At 34.3% G+C, this 2,907-nt stretch overlaps 1 long non-coding RNA gene across 1 annotated transcript; it reads left to right on the plus strand.

The window, feature by feature from the left end:
* Positions 1–664: 664 nt before the first annotated feature.
* Positions 665–1,936, plus strand: LOC116656470. Its single transcript, XR_004311417.2, has 2 exons — positions 665–1,284; positions 1,365–1,936. It is a non-coding gene; the product is annotated as an uncharacterized LOC116656470 (long non-coding RNA).
* The last annotated feature ends 971 nt before the right edge of the window (positions 1,937–2,907 follow it).

A 2,907-nucleotide genomic window follows, 5' to 3' on the forward strand; every position in this document is an offset into this window, starting at 1 on the left:
ACAAACTACGCACGAAAACAGCAAAACACAAAATTTGCTCGAACACAAAAAATGGAATAAGTCAGAATGTTGCAAAAAGTTGCAGCTCAAATTTAGAACATAGACTAAGAAAACATTCACTATTATTAATAAATAAGTTTCATTAAAGGGAGAGATGGGTAACACAACTTTTTCATTATCTTAATTCTATGTACACAATAACACGACACATATTGACATAAAAATTACTCCGTTTTATAGTACATGCCTTTATTTTCATAATTCATTTTATTTGATTATGATTGACCACGATTTACTATTTTAATTAAATTTTTTCGAAGGAGCTAATTTTTAAGCTGCGTTCACTGCAACGACCACGAGTTTTGTTTGTCTCTCTTCTCCCGCTATTCGTACAGCGAGGGAAAGGGACAGAACGAAAATGAAAATACCGTTTGTTTTATTGATCTGTTAAGAAATAATTTAAAGACAAAAAATGAAAAATTTCGGACTTTCGTTTTTTTATTTTTGGCCTATGGAATCAACCACTGTGCGCCGGTACGTGATACATTGTTTGACAGCTACTCATTGTTCTCTGCTCAGTTAATTTTATGTGACAAACCGATATTGTGTTTACTGAAAAATTGTGAAAAAAATTGGAAAAAATGTTAATTTGAAATTTTCTCACTTCTCAAATTTTGCGGGAAATTTTCTCACTTTGATTAATTACAATTTACGATGCCGAGGAGAAGACGGCCTGACTTAGGTCGTCGTAGTCAATTAAATGTGCGAAGAGCTACCTCAAGTGCTAACCGCACAGATCAAGAAAATAGTCGTATTGCTATGTCAGAATTGCGTTCTTTAGTGAGTGGCAATGTAGGAGATAGGCTTAGAATGCAACGAGTTCGTGCACATTAAACACATCAACAGCAAGCTAGACATAATGAAACTAAGCGAATCCGCAGACGCAGTGCTCCTGTGATTCTTGAACGAGCTGCATTCCACTATGATCCGGCAATTGATTATTGTGCCGACAAATCAGTAAAAATTGGGGATATGAAAACAATTTGTAAATATTGTAAGGCGTTAAAGTACACTGGTAAATCTACTGGATTATGTTGCGCTGAAGGCAAAGTAAAATTGCCACAATTGGTCTCACCACCAGATCCTTTACGCTCCTTATTTTCTGGGATTGGAAATGATTCGAAGCACTTCTTGACCAACATTCAGAAATATAACAACTGTGTTCAGATGCCATCATTTGGTGCTACACATATTATACAAGCCAATTTCATGCCCACTTTTAAGGTATTATATAAAAATATTCAAGTTTGTATTCAAATATATATATAGGAAATAATTAATGGCCAAATTTTGAAAAATCACAGATACAAGGACAATTTTATCACTTACTGGGAACTCTGATACCACTACCTGATGCAGATCATCAATTTTTACAAATTTATTTTATGGGCAATTCAGATGCGGAAATTAATATTCGTTGTGCTCACAAACCAACAGTAAAGAGAACCATTGTCCAACAATTACAAATGTTTCTTCATCAGAATAAAAATTTAGTAAACATGATCAAAATAGCATTGGATCGGATGCCATCTGATAGCCATAATACTGGAAGACTGGCTGTGAAAAGACTGATGAATAACGTCATTGAGACAACAATCATAAAAGGAAAATACAAAGGAGAGGATGTCTTGATCCCGCGGATACCAATGATTCCAACGGACACACCATTCGATTTTAAACGCTTACAATTTCCAGTACGTCTGGATTTTGCGATGACTATAAATAAATCGGAAGGACAATCGTTAGAAGTTTGTGAAATCAACTTGGAGTTTCCCTATTTCGCGCATGGACAATTAGACGTCGCGTGTTCGGGCGTCGGAAAACCGTCTTCTTTGTTTATTTACGCACCACAAAATAAAACAAAAAATATAGTTTATGAGAAAGCTTTTAATTAATTAACACACTGTATTTTAACAGTGTGTGTCTGTGAATATCAAATTTAAATTTTATAAATAGCCAGTATTTCAGGAAAACTCTTTATAAGTAAGCAACATGATGTATCGAAAATAATTATAAAACTTTATGGTTTTATTCAATAAATGAAGTTGAATAAAATAAGAGGGTACTCTTTAATTTTTGGGATTGAAAATGATTAAAATGATAGCTCCGCGAAACTTAATTTTAGCTATCTTCAGTTCTTACTGTATCAGATAATTTTTTTAAGTTTGAAAACTTTTAAGTTTTGTCACAAAAGAAGATTCTGAACGCAACAAAAAAAAAACAACAGCTGGCAGTACGAAGTCTGCCGGGACAGCTAGTAATTATATTTATATTTAGAATTACATAGTTAGACGCTGGTCTATTGGGATATCTGCTGTATATATAAGATATAGGGTGGGGCCGAGGACGCTTCCTTGGGGTACGCCCGCCTTAATTTCGAACTCTTCTGTTGTAAAATTTTTTTGTTTTACAGTGAACACTCGATTAAGCAGGTATGTTTTGAGCAGCTCATGACAGTTTTGTGGGAGTAATAGTTTTATTTTATACATAAGTCCTTGCAGCCAGACTCGGTCAAATGCCTGGGATATGTCCAGAAATATAGCAGAACATTATTCTCGCTGTTCATAGGCGGTTCGAATTTCAGATGTGATACGGTTCACCTGCTCTAGGGATTATATTATTCGAAGTCATATGAGGCATGATACGGAGCAGTAGAAGTCTCAAAAAGCTTTGATAAGCAAAGCTTGATTTTAGCTTGATTTTTTTAAGCTTGATTTTATTTATTGGATCTTCTCTTTATGAGTCTAACAATAAGGTTGCAAATCTTAAAATAATACGTTAACTAACAGTTTAATTTAACTGAATAGAGACTACATAGTCCTAATAATTAGCGCTGGATTGGAAGGT

Source organism: Drosophila ananassae, chromosome XR (genome assembly GCF_017639315.1).
Source record: "Drosophila ananassae strain 14024-0371.13 chromosome XR, ASM1763931v2, whole genome shotgun sequence".
NCBI classification, from domain to species: Eukaryota; Metazoa; Arthropoda; class Insecta; order Diptera; family Drosophilidae; genus Drosophila; species Drosophila ananassae.